This window comes from Gavialis gangeticus, unplaced genomic scaffold (assembly GCF_001723915.1).
Source record: "Gavialis gangeticus isolate Ggan-Ray unplaced genomic scaffold, GavGan_comp1, whole genome shotgun sequence".
NCBI classification, from domain to species: domain Eukaryota; kingdom Metazoa; phylum Chordata; order Crocodylia; family Gavialidae; genus Gavialis; species Gavialis gangeticus.
In genome coordinates, this window is record NW_017729004.1 from 4,921,457 (window position 1) to 4,934,936 (window position 13,480).

Here is a 13,480-nt window from a genome sequence, read left to right on the forward strand (position 1 = left end):
ACACATGCGCACATGAATACACACATGTACGCACGCGCACACACATGCATACATGCATGTGCGTGCACACATACACACACACACACACAATTCTGGCCCTCAGGAGTGGAATGAAAATCTTGAAAATGTATGTATACATGTTGAGATTCTCACACAATGACCTGCCTCCAGGTCTGGAGGATTTAGGGGAAAAGATACTGCAACCTTCAGGATAAAATTGCAAGAGTTGGCAATATATCAAATAATCTGCAAGTTTATACATGTTTACAGATTCCCCATTGGGCAATAACGTTTGGCATCACCTCCTAGGTTGTTGATCATTTATCATATGAAAGAAGAAGACTTTTTTACATGGATATACACAGATACACTAATCATCTGACCCAGTATGGCACTTCTTCTGTTCTTACCTAGGTGTATGAGTGCAAACTTCTATAGAAGTTCCAGGGGTTTGTCCTTCACTCCATCTCTGTGAAAAACCTACCGCAACTGGGCAGTTACTTGTTGTCTTCTAGGAAGTACCACCATGAAAAAAACAAAAACTGTGAAATTTGGCTGGAATTTTGCTTTCTGAACAGATGTTGTCACCATGTACCGTGGCAAACACTAAAATAAATCCCTCCTGCCTCATGTGGTTTTCTGCAAATCCAGCAAAAGAGAGAGAATGCACCAAGTCAGCTTTCTAAATCAGGGACTTTCTTGCAACTCTAACTTGCTGGGAACCCTGCTTTGCTTTTCCAAACTCCTGCCAAGTCATACAAAATTAGATGAGCACAGTTTCAACCCTCCCCTCCCCCCCCCGGCCCCTCCAATGCCAACACAACTGAGTTTATTATTGTATAACTTAACCCTCTTTTGCAAAGTCTATTTAACATGCTTGGTTTTGCTTTTGAATGAAACAAGAAGTGACCCTATTTTACTGCAAACTTTGCTGGTCTCGATTTAACTCACATTGCTTGTAACACAGCTGTAGCTGTCGGAAGTCAAGAGCTCCTTTGATAGGAAAAATCTGTGAGCACAGCATGTTCCTAGATAAGTTACCTAGCAAAATAGCAGGTACCGGCCTGGAGGCTTAAAACTGCCGGGGAATCAGCAGAGGATTGAAATCTTTTGTTTTAGTTTGGCTTTGTTGACAAGAGAAAAAGTTAAAATCCCATGGGTATATTGCTGAGACACTATAGCCTCTTGCATTGGCTTAATGGACCATCAGAGGGGTTGTTGCAAGGCCAAACCCAACATCCTAGCTTTTAAACTGGATGATTTGTTATTTTCTTGATTAAAAAAGAAAGACGCCTCGTTATAGGTCAAATAGTTTGCATCATATCCCAAAAGAAACCTGTAACCAAATCCTTCTCAAGATATCTCCCTAAAGTCATGGCAAATCCAATAGACTGGGGAAGACCATATCAGGATTTCAAATTCAGTTCCCAAAGTTAGACGTGGTTTGGATAGGGATGATCCTGTCTCAGGCAAGATTTTGGACTACATCGCCTCTGGAAGTCCCTTCTAGCCCTACTTTTTTATGGGTTTTGTGATTTGATGTCAAGCCATTATGGGGGTATTCCGCTAGCCCAGACCAACTAGTTCATGGACTCTGGTTAAGAGGTAACAGGTAAAAACTATACCATGCATAAAGTCCATAATTGCAAATGGTAAAACATTTTCAGGAAGAAAACTCTTTTATTGGAAAAGCCGGGTGGATCAAAATCAAAATCTATCATGAGGAGTATTCCAGTCTTAACCAAAACAACCAGTTTACTGAAGTGGTGTTTGAAGCGACCCATTTCATGTGGAAAAACCAATTTCATTCAAAATGTTTTATTTCAAATTGACATTCCAAAGCAATGTGCTTCAGTTCAAATAACTATTTTAGTTCAACATTTGCTCTCAGAATGTCAAAACATTTCATTTTAACTGAAAAAGTCAACAGTTCCATGGGGACATTCCCAAAATACAACTTTTCTCCACGAAAAGTTTTGATATTTGGATTTCCATGCGGAGAAATCCTGAAATATCAGAAATGTTCATAGGACAGAAATTCCATTTTACGACTGGATTTGCCCAGAACATGCCTGGCCTTTTCAAATATTTGAATGGCTGTGATGAAGAAGAGGGGAAACAACTGTTCTTTCTTGCCACGGAAGGCAGAACACGAAGAAATGGGTTTAAATTATAGCAAAAACTATTTAGATTAAATCTCAAGAAAAAAAATGTTCTTATGGCAAGAACAGCAGGACAATTTAACAAGCTGACCAGGGAAACCATGGGATCGCTTTCACTGAAGATTTTCACTATCAGGCTGGGTGAGAATCTGGGGAATTACAGATCAGTTGTTTTGAACTCAATACATGGAAATATCGTGAACCAGGTCCTCAAGGAATATATTTCAAAACATCTAGAGAAGAACAGCCAGCATGGATACAGCAAGAGTCATGCCTGACCAACTTGGTTTTCTTCTACATAAAGTGACAGGATCAGTGGATGTGATATACCTTAACATCAGCAAGGCTTTTGACACCGTTTCCCATGCAACTCTCATTAATAAGATAAGTAAATGCAGACTAGATGAACAGACTGTAAGGTAGATACACCATAGAGGGTTCATCATGCTCAGTGAGGAGTCATTGGTGATTCGATGCCTAGTTGGGAGCAGGTGTCAAGTGGGTTCCCCTGGCTCCGGTATTGTTCAATATCTTCATTAATGATCAGGACGGTGAAATTGAGTTCATGCTTGGCAAATTTGTGGCTGACACCAACTTGGGTGGAGTTTCAGACACTCTGAAAGATAGGGCTGGGATCCAGAATGACTTGAAGAAATGGTCTAAAATCAATCAGATACAAGTCAGCAAAAGACAAACGCAAAGTCCTGCACTCAGGACTGAATAATTGCATGCATAAATACCAATTGGGGAATGATCGGTTAGGCTGCAGTATTGCAGAGAAGGACCTGAAAATGAGCTGAAGGTGTGCTCTTGTCACTGGTGGGGGGCGGCGGAGAAACCAAAAAACCCCAATAGCCAGTGGATGTCCAACCTCTTCTTGAACACCTCCAGTGATGGCAAATCCCCAGCTTCCCTAGACATGTATTCACTGCCTCACTGCTCTAGCAGGGAAGAAGGTTTCCTGATATCCCATCTAATCCTACTCTGTTGCAACTTCAAGCCATTGGTCCACAATGTCCTCTCTGCAGCAAGAGAGAAAAGATGCTTTCCCTCCTCTTCGTGGCAGCTCTTCGGGTAGTTGACTGTTATCATGTCCCCTCTTAAGTGTCTTTTTTCATCCAGCTGATAATAGAATTTGCATTTGGGATTTGCAGAAAGATGCACAGATTGGATAAAAAATTCAAGGTTTGTAAAGGACAAAACAAAACACTAGCACCGAATAGACTGCATTACCCAGTTAGATAGACTACATCTCTCTTTTCACAGGACAGAGACAGAAGCATTGAAGCTTCCTTCAGCATTACACCCCCTTTACATGTCCCAATCAGAGCAGAGCAAAGCGAGTCAAATAAATAAATAGATCAATCAAAATGACCTCAATTGTCCATTTGGAGTCGGAGACAAAGTCACATTGACTCTGTCAGCTGCTGATGAATAGTCTTGCAAGCGGGTTTGCTGGCTGGAATGCTTGTAGGGAATTAAATTCACCTCTGTGTGGAGACGCTGACCGTGCCTGCAGGAATTCGGCAGGCCTCGTTTGAGATTAGTGGAGGGCTGAATTCACCTAGCAATCCCAAACATCAGGCCAATATTGCAGAAGGCTTCCAGCAAGCCAGTTCCAAATTTAGAAGCCTGATTATAGGAGTTATGCCCATCAAGTCAGGGTTCAGAAATGATACCATGTCACCACTGCATCCAATCAAAACAGCTCCAGTTTGGACTGTGAAATACTTATAACCAGCTGGTCATGAATGAACCATGGGCTGGGAGTCATTTGCAGATATTTAGGAAGAGAAGAGTCATGGGCCAGTGAATTAAATCCAAGAAAAGTATAATCCGCAGAGAGGGAAAATGGTGAAATTGGGTGAATAAGCTTAGGCACCATAAGTTGTATTTCCTGTTCTAGTCTTCATTCTCAATTTAAAGGGTGGGATTTGAGAAAGAATATGTCAGTCTGACTAAGATAATGAGGGGTTTGGGGTTTTTTTAATATGGACCCTAGAAATACATCCATCGGGGTGATTTTGCATTGGTCATCAAACAGCCAGGAGTCACTACCAACCTTCATTTATTATCTACCGAGGTCCCTGATCCTACACACACTTTAGACACAGGAGTAGTTCTCTTGACTTCAGTAGAGCACCTCTCATGCTTGACATTAAAGATGTGCCTAAATGCTTGCAGAACTGGGACATGGGTTGCGGGGAAACCTGAAAGCCATAACAGGGGTGAAAGGCCACATGCATCGTTATCTCTCAATGGGGCAACAGGCAGATCAGTCAAGGCTACTCAGTTTGTCTTCACCGCCTTCCCCCCGTCTGCTTCCTATCTCGGAGTCTGAAGAGAATCAACCTTTTTATTCACCGCTTGCCCATGGAAAAAAAAGAAAAGAAAAATCATTTGTGCTAGATCATGTGCTTTGGATCGTTTGATACTGCAACTCTGTGTTTCCAATTATGTTGCCTTGCTTTTATCATCTCTGTATAATCTACTCAATCCCTCCCACTAATTAGAAACTTATTTGCCCTTTCCCCACCCCCTAAAAACAGTGTTTATTCTTCACATTGTTCCTTACATCTCTGGTTAGCTAGATTGGCTTCTGTTATCTTTATTTTTTAAATATATGTTTAGATTTTATTGGCACAGACATCCATTAAAGCTCTCCAACTATTCATTATGGACCTCACAATTTTCCATAGTAAATTTCCTAGACAATCAACTCCGATCAACATTATTTTTTTCTCATTCCACATTCTTTCAAAGAGCTTTTTTTTTTTTTATTAAAAAACCCACAATGCTTCAGATTCTTACCTTTCATACATAACATAGCCTTAGAATTAGCGCATATCTGATGCTATTCTGATAGCCAGACCTCCAGATGTTTTATTTTAATTATCATATTTGGCTTCTTTTCTAGGACTAAATCCAGAACGAACTCTGATCTCAGTGGCTGCTCAACAAACCCGGTAAGGAGGAGTGGGGGACAGATCTCATGTTAACTCAAGGGGAGAAAACCCATATCCGTGATAAGCGATTCTGAAAATACGGTCGTATTCTTTATCTCTGTAACTGCATCTGACACCGGTTAATATTCAGCCTTTAAAAACTATCAGTAAGTTGAAAAACATCGTTTTGGAAAAGCTATGAATCAACATGCTTTTCAGGTCATAAGCCAGGAGGTCAGAAAGAAACTTTTCCTGAGGGTAGGGAAGAAACTTTCTCTGAAGGCAACTTTCCATGACTGCTGACACTGAGCTGCTTACCTTTCTTCTGCTGTTCCAACTCAAGTTGGAGTTGGAACAAACTAGCTGTCTGGTCCAAGATCATCATGAGTGTTCAACCAAAAAAAGGGGGATCAATGAGAGCCACTTCCACTCTGGTAACATCTCTGACAGCCAAGAGCTCCCAAATTGACAAAAGCGCCCAAGTGCATAAAGATACAGATGCGGCTTTTGTCATTCGAAAGAAGAAACAAAGAAAGGAGAAAAGGTCTGACTTTGCAACACATCATGACACTGTGCATACAGACGCCTCTTGGGTTGATGATTGAGCTCAGGATTTTGTTTCCAAATACTTATGGGAGATCCACACCGCACCATGTAGCACTACGCAGAGATACCCTAGCTCAGGGGCGGGCAATTATTTTGAGCGGAGGGCCGCTCACCGAGTTTTGGCAAGCCATCAAGGGCCACATGACAGGCAGCCAGGGGGCAGATAAATATTAATTTTCTAAATTTTTTAGGGGCCCTGCCAGCCAGATAGAATAGCCTAGTGGGCTGCATTTGGCCCATGGGCCACATTTTGCCCACCCCTGCCCTAGTAGCTTTGAACAAGTTGGTAAGTCTATAATGCGCAATTCAGTTCCACATGGGGAACAACAGCTGTTAATGACCCACTCTCCTTTTCAACAGTCTTGATATTCCACTAATCAGGCTATCCTTTCTTCTCTTGGGCTCTCTTCGTCTACATTATGGACCTGCAGACTGCTGTTTTAAGCTGTTTTCAAAATCCTAGATCCGCCCAAGTCTTCACCAGCAGCTACTGTTTCAGCTTTTGGCTGTGCAGCCAAGAGCTACTGACAATTTAATTGCAGCCTGAGATCTCGCATCAGCTGGAGGAAACGCCGCAAGGACACGTTGAAGGCATACCCCAAGAAAATAAACACCGCCATAAAGAGCTGGGAAGAGCTGGCTGCTACCAGATGCTAGTGGCACTGCAGCCGCAACCAAGCAGCACTCTGCTTTCAGGTAGAGCGTCTTGCCCTCGAAGCAGAGAAGAGAGTGCAGAAAGGTAAAGGAGATAAACGTCCAGCCTATAGCCTACTCTTTCCTAAAGAAAGACCTGCAACGTCTGCAGAAGGATCAGTGGCTCAAAGATTAGACTCTTAAGTCACTTCAAAACACATCGATGAGCCCTGGTAGGGATCATCCTCAAACTAAGAGATTGCTGACAATGATTTAAAGTTTCAGTGAAAATCAAAAACTCAGCAAAATGCTTCCAATCAGCTCTGCAGTCATCTATAGGACTCAGCGTGTGCATGATCACTCCCTCCTTTTTGCAGGTAGGCAACCTAAGCCCTGGATCATGATGCCTGAGGATAACTCTAAAACACATCTCTTAAATCTGTTGAGCTCTTTTTCAAACCCATCACCCAAGTATTTGTCTCTGTGGCTTCCTGCAGCAAGGAGTTCCACAAGTCAGCAATCCACCCCAGGTTGGAAATTTCAGAATCAGACCCAAATGGTGAAACAAAATATGATTAGAATAAAACTGGATGAACTCTGCCCCCACCCCCATTTTGCAACCTCCTGTAAAATAAAGGAGTCTTCATTTCCCAGTGTCACCACTTCAATTTAGAAATAATGATCTTTATAATGACAGTGGGTGATATCATAGGGTATGCCTAAACATCCCTCATGCTGTGCCTGGAAACACCCCCATGAGTCATGCGTTGGGCACAAAATCCCAGAAATGAAGCTGCCCAGCTAGTCTAGACCAGTGCTGCATCCACGAGCACTCTAGAGCTACCCCTAGGACTCTCTCTCATTTGGGCATGCTTATTTGCAGGTGCTCGGCACTGTGCTCGGGGGGCTGCATTGCCACGTTTGTCTCATACGGAGCAGAAACACGTGCTTTATATTGGCACGGAGGTAGGACAGATGAGATGCCCCCGTGTCCAGCCCAGCTCTCTGTGTCAGAAGCCCTAGCAGTTCCCGTTTCTCTATTCCAAGAAAGAAACCAGCTATAAATCCACTGACACAAGATCAGGGCATGCACCAGGCCTGTCATTCTGGTCTCCAGCTGTTTAAAACTTCCTTTTTAATAGCTATCACGCTCAGAAAGCTCGCTGCAAAGCCCAGAACCCTTCATTTCATGAATCCTCCCTCCTCCTCCTTACCTCCATAGGCTTTTAAAGGGAGCTGTGATTTTCGTTGACTCTTGAGACAACACCGAAAGCCAACACTCAGGTCCTCTCTCCATCCTCTGGCTGGGTCGCTTCCATCCTGAAAGCAGCAGGTTCGGTTATGTTGGAGTCATACCAATTTTTAAATGGGTAGGAGGGGGAAAGACCCAAACCTCCCCAGTTTTGTCGGTGATGCACCATAGCAATGACATTAAATGTCATGGCCAAGGATCAGGGTGTCACGCAAGCAATGCAAAACCAGCTCAGCGGCGTCCCCTAGTGGTGGTGAGTGCTGTGCGTCCAGGACAGAGCTTCCCCAAGGCCATCCCGGTAACCACGTAGAGAGTGTGTACAAACACACAACCCTAGTGCCTAGCAACGTTTCCTGCAGCTCCAGACAGTGGCATACAGAAAAAATGCGAGGCTGCTCCATCCAGCGATTGATGCAATTATATCATTGACGGGCCGTAAAACATGGAAAAAAGCTGCCAGGCTGGTGGGGACGAGTGAGAGCAGGGACGATTCACCCCCGCTTTCCCAGATGCAGCGTTTGGCTGGCCTCGTCTTCCCAGCTTTGGGAAGTTGGCTCCGCTTAATTTGGTCTCCGGTGAGGCTTGTGTCCTGAGTTAAAGCTGATGTGCACTAAAGCTATACAGAGGACATGCAGGTGTGGGGAATAGCAGGCGGCCCAGTAGACCCGTGGGAGAGCATCCACAACTCCACGTTACCTTTTCCTGCCTGGAGTGACAGTGACAGTGGCCTGTTGAGTTGTTGAGTCTCTTCTGGGCCATTTGTGCCATGAGAAAAGACTGTAATTTTTAGGGCTGTTGAAAGAGACAATATAGAAACCAAAGTCCTCCATTTATTACCCACAGGGGCACAAGTGCATCTTATAGAGCTGCCTTGCCAGCTCACTTCGTGTGAAGCCAAAATGGACCTCCTGGAAGGACGAGCATGGCTGGGCTCAGTATCCTTAGAGGAGGAAGACTGATGAGGTGAGATAAAAAAAAATGTTACTTGACCAAATTGCCTCCTCCTTGCTGCCTCCTTGCTCCTAGAGTGAAGGCACCTGGGTCACAGAGAGAAAAGAAATAGTTTTGTTGAAAGACAGAAAGAGGAGACAAACCTTCAGGTTTCCAGGGGCCTTCATCCAGTCCAAGCTAAGTACAAGATAGAACAATTGCTTTAGCTGAACCTAATGATGCTCATGTTTTGACCATTTGACAGGGAAGTAAGCAGTTATCATCCATGACTCTTTCTCTCTCCAACTTGAGGAAGGTCATTTGAAACTCAACAGTTCATCTCCACTCTCTCCCAGCTATGCAGCTTGGTCAAATAAAAGACAGCCCCTCACCCCACCAATCTCACTGCTTTTATTTCCCAGGCCTTTTGCAGCTACTACAACAACACTGCAGCAATATTCATACTTATGGGAGTCAAGTTTCTGCACTGGGGCACCGCTCTTCTGGCCTGCAAACAAGGTTCCCCCGCAACCCTCAGCTTTCAAGAAGGATTCAGTGCAGCTGATGGCTAGGAACAAGAGGCACAAGCTAAGGATCTGTAGCAGAGCTGTACACACAAAAACAATCAACTCCATTTGGCAGAAAATGTTGCAAAACTTGGTTTCCTTCCCATTTGGAGTTGAGATTCTTGATGAAAGGCGGATGGAGATCTGGTTCCAGGGCAGTCCCCTTGGCTGGCTGCTCCAGAGCCATTCACCCTGGGACCACGGACGTCCTCAACTTCAGGGCATTGCATGGCAAACTTCAGTGAATCACAGAATCATAGAAAACGAGGGTTGGACGGGAGCTCAGGAGGTCACATCTAGTCCAACCCCCTGCTCAAAGCAGGACCAGCCCCAACTAGATCAACTCTATCATTAGCCCCAAGGTCTGCAACTCCAAGACAGTCAGCATGAGATGCTGCCCCGGAGCTGTGGAAGATGGGAGTCACCCACCACGGAGCTGCATGTCGAGAATATAGGAACCGGGAATCACTACCTGACATAACAGGTCACACTGGAGATCATCACAGCGATCCCATCTGGCTTTAAAACCCAGGGCTCAAATATTAAACCAACTCTCATTCCCATGACAATCAACAAAATGATGCCTCTGACCTCATGCGGAGATCCAAACCTGTCCAGGGAGATTCACCACTTTGCTGGTCTCTCCACAGGCAGAAACCAGCCCTTGTCCACCCTGCAAAGACAGGGAGCTGTCTCGTCTGACAGTCGGTATCTCCCATGACACCTAATTCTGTATGAATGTGGGTGACCCGATCATAGCCATGTTATAAAGCAGTGATTAATTCACTGACTTTTTTGGCCTGCTCCCCCTGTTAGACTGCAAAATGCCGGCTCTTAGCTTTCCCTCACTTTTTGACAAGGGAAAAATAAAAGGGCAGTTCTTCTGTTTCAAAGGACTCGGGAAGACCATGGCAGGGAAGAACATTTTTGCCCCTCTATGAAATCTCTGGGTTTATCTTACGAAGCATGCGTAGGTCCTTGCACATTGAACAGTGCCAATATTGCGTGGCACCCTGCAGACACTTAAAAGGATCTCACAGCACCTCAGGGTGCTGCAGCAACCTGAGAGTCACTGTTATAAAGAGCTCTATTTTACTTGGAGAGAAATGTATAAATGAGAGTGGAGAAGAAGGGCCTGTGCTCCTTTGAGCCTCTCGATGAGGGCATGGGTCTGAGATGGGGAAGATGCAAATTCTAGGCCCTGAGACGTAGGGAACTGAACACCATAAATCCCAGAAAATACCATAACTAGCAGGCCTTAGTAAAAACTTCCAATCCTCCTCTTCAAATGGAGTCCCTCTGGGCAGCCAAGAAGGACAGCATTTAGGGAGCTGAAGGAGAGCAGGCCAAGAGGGAGTGTGCCTTTGTGGTCCAGTGAGGTGGCAAGGACACTTTTGTTCCAGCCTGTGCACCTAAGGCTGCCTGTGCATTTTGCATTTAATAAGCATTTGATCTCTCACCAACAGACTGAAAGGCAGGCTTGGGGTCACCCCTAGGATGCCCTGTTTCCAAGCTGGACACATGCAAGTGGGAGCAGGCTGGGCCTGAGAGCAACCCTCCCTGAAATCACCAAGGTTGGGCTGCAGACCCAGCCTGAAGCCTTCAGGGCTGATTTGAATTATTGGATTTATTGTGACCCCCTCCTGCCCCCCTCCACACGCACACAATCTGTGCTCTCATTAGCTCTTGGAGCATCACTAGGTGTCACCTGCCAGGTGTCAATGCCGAAACCTCCTTGCCCCATTTCTGAAATGGCTACTGAGCATGCCCGGCAGCTCCTACACCTAGATGTTTCTGATGCCTCCCTTCCCTGCTCTCCACCCAGAGCCTGAAATAGTCCCTCTCCCCTCCTCAATGCCTCCCCCCACTTTAAAAGCAAGAAAAAAGAAATAAATTAAAATCTGCAGTAGGAAGCTGGTGGCTGACATCAGGCTGGTAGGACGCTCCTTCGGGTGTTAGCTCTTTCCTGCCAGAGTGAGATGTTTATGGCACGAGGTTCGCTGCCAACACTGAGCAGTGCCCAGACTCCCAGTGTGGTGGAGTCATTCCTTTGAAAGCAGGAAGAGAAATAACCTGCATAACCAACACCTATACATACACACACATATGCATGCACAACCCCAGCTATTTTGCTGCTTTTAGGGAGATCCTGAGAAAGGGAACTGGAATCCGGGGGGGGATTAATCGATCTTGAGAACGAGGGACAGATCTGTCAGGTCGCTGATTGGGAACATCTGGCAGGAGAACAGGGCGCATTCAATAACAGGGGAACAGCTGGCTTCCCAAACAGCTAAGGCTGGCACAGGAACTATCCCAGTGCCGGGCCGCTTCGGCATCTCTCCGGGGGGCACCGTTTCCACGTGCTGCTCTCTCCCATCGCTTCCCGTTCGGTTCACACGCTGCTGGCCTCCTGCCTGTCAGCGGTACCGTTCCCACATGTCAACCGGCCCCCACCTGGGCTGCCCACGTTGGAGAGAAAAGGAGGGAGGCAGGGAGTGTGTTGCTTGCATCATGGGTGCATGAGTAAAGCCATTTCTAAATACAGCCACAACTTGCTGTATGGGGTTACAGGAGCATCTGTGCCAGGAGGACTTTGCAGCTGCAAACTGGATGGCAGGTTCTCTCGCCAGCTTCCTCCGGGGTGAAGCCCACTTGCTTTTTCTGGAGAGGATCACTACCCAATACCACTTGCAACCTATCCCCGTCAGTCATGCTGCTCCCATCGCCATGCACAGTTGTCAAGGGCCCCCAGGACACAGCAGAAACCTGCTCCTTCCCAGGCTAGTTTTGGCAGCCAGATCCCGTCTGCTATCTTGGCTTCCCCCTGAGCACAGATGTCTCATCTCTTAAAGAAAACTAAATTCACCATTATGCCAACAGAGCGACTGAGCCCCTGACCGCCTGCTCTCAACACTAAGCCATGGGGCTGATCAATGATCCTAGGATTCCCCTAATTAAAACTATAAATTAAATCCTCAGAATAGGTGGGATGCTGTATTGGATCCGGTCCCGGTTTTGATAGTGACCTTCCAGGCAGGCTGTCTTCTTCCCTTCCAGTAGCAATCACTGGCTGGCAGCCTTTGGCACTCGGCATACAAGGCTTATAGCAAAGCTGCTAATGAGCACATCAATAATTTCCAAAACTCAAAAGGCCAGGGCAGGAGTCAGTTTAATGCACTGGCATTTTCGTGCTATTGCCTGACTCGCTGGATCCATTGTCTCCGTGAAATATAGAAAGCTGCCATGCTGTCGAGGGGCTAACACACGGTTTCCATCTGTTGCATCCGGCTAGCTGCTCAGAACAGCGTGCCCCAGCCTTTTCCAGCCCCGGATCTCATTACCAACAGGGGATGAATGTAATCACCCCACTCTTGTAGGGAAACTGAGGCATGGGAACGTGAGCTGATTTATCCGGGCTCATGCGGTGCATCAGTTGCAGTTCTGGGCTGAAATCCAGATCCTTTAAAAGCTCTAGCCCCTCAATCCTTCCGTCCTTGTCATAAATAAGAAGGGGAAGTGTGAAAAGAAAGGGATAGTGCCAGTATTTTCTTTTAAATACACCAGCACCTGGGAAGGTCTGAGCAATGGGAAACACGCTCCCTTTTCCCACATCCAGATGTCCTAGAATTGAGGTGCATCGAAAAATTATAAGGTGACTGGAAGTCAAGGAAGTGATTCAAGCCACGTGGTTGTCCAACATACCCCCCACCCCTTCCCAGTCCTTTATCTGGGAACACCACAGGTATCCCAGCTGTTAACAGCATCACTCGCCCAGGAGCTTTGGGCCAAAAGATAAGAGTGATTCGAATGATGATAAAAGAATAGCCTTGGTGGGCCTGGGATCTGAATTCGGCCTCTGATGGCTACATTGACTTCTCCCTCATTTCAGACATAGGCTTAGTGGTCCCGATTGCACCTTGAACCTTCAGCTTATCCTGGTGAACCCTGACTTCCCTAGATAACACCCTTTGAATAGGATATTTTCTGCTGAGAAGCGGTGTCATGCAGTTTATAATTCCAGGGAAATCTTGGACCCATGCGGGTTTGAAAAATGGGGGAAAAATGTATATTGCAATAACTCCAAAATCCGCCACGGAGGGCAGGCTCTGATTTGAAGAGCTTAGATGTGAGCAGAAAATAAGCAGGAAGCAAAACAAGTGAAAAACAAAATCCAGACCGGCTTTGTAGATGCCTCCACTTTGGTGTGGCAATGCTTACAAATTCATTACCATGCCCAAGGAGTGAAATCCAAAGAGACAGCATAAGGCAACCAGGTCCCTATACAGCCCTTATAAATTTAGGTGTCATTCATAGATGAAGGGACCTCATAGGTCTTCGAGTCTGACCCCCTGCCTGGGCAGGAAAGAGCAGTGGGGTCAGATGATC

At 45.8% G+C, this 13,480-nt stretch overlaps 1 long non-coding RNA gene across 1 annotated transcript; it reads right to left on the reverse strand.

Annotated features, from left to right (window-relative positions):
* Nucleotides 1-3,279: 3,279 nt before the first annotated feature.
* LOC109291167 lies at nt 3,280-5,824 on the reverse strand. Its single transcript, XR_002095762.1, has 2 exons — nt 5,426-5,824; nt 3,280-4,528 (listed from the first exon to the last, which is right to left on the reverse strand). It is a non-coding gene; the product is annotated as an uncharacterized LOC109291167 (long non-coding RNA).
* Between the last annotated feature and the right edge of the window lie 7,656 nt (nt 5,825-13,480).